At 63.7% G+C, this 273-nt stretch overlaps 1 protein-coding gene across 1 annotated transcript in view; it reads left to right on the top strand.

Annotated features, from left to right (window-relative positions):
• The window catches only part of PCBP4 (poly(rC) binding protein 4), a gene marked incomplete at its 5' end in the record, with an annotated part of 3,971 nt that overhangs the window by 1,383 nt on the left and 2,315 nt on the right, over positions 1–273 (top strand). The gene's annotated exons all lie outside the window — the stretch shown is intronic.

Here is a 273-nt window from a genome sequence, read left to right as displayed (position 1 = left end):
GGGGTGCCGGACACCATCATCCAGTGCGTGAGGCAGATCTGCACTGTCATCTTGGAGGTACCCACCGAACACACCCCGGTGGGGCACATGTTGCCTGATCCCCCCTCCCCAGGGCTTCCCATGTCCACCTGGACCCAGGCACTGGCATCCCTCTGCACAGAAGTCCATAGAGCACCCTGCCTCGGTGGTGCTGGGGGCTGTGCCCAGCTTGTTGGGAGCATGGGGGCAGCAGAGGGAGTTCAGAGGGACCCGTGGGGCAATGGGGACATTCAG

The sequence above is a fragment of the Nestor notabilis genome, unplaced genomic scaffold (genome assembly GCF_000696875.1).
Source record: "Nestor notabilis isolate BGI_N333 unplaced genomic scaffold, ASM69687v1 scaffold17405, whole genome shotgun sequence".
NCBI classification, from domain to species: domain Eukaryota; kingdom Metazoa; phylum Chordata; class Aves; order Psittaciformes; family Psittacidae; genus Nestor; species Nestor notabilis.
This window is presented reverse-complemented; position numbering and strand designations above follow the sequence as displayed.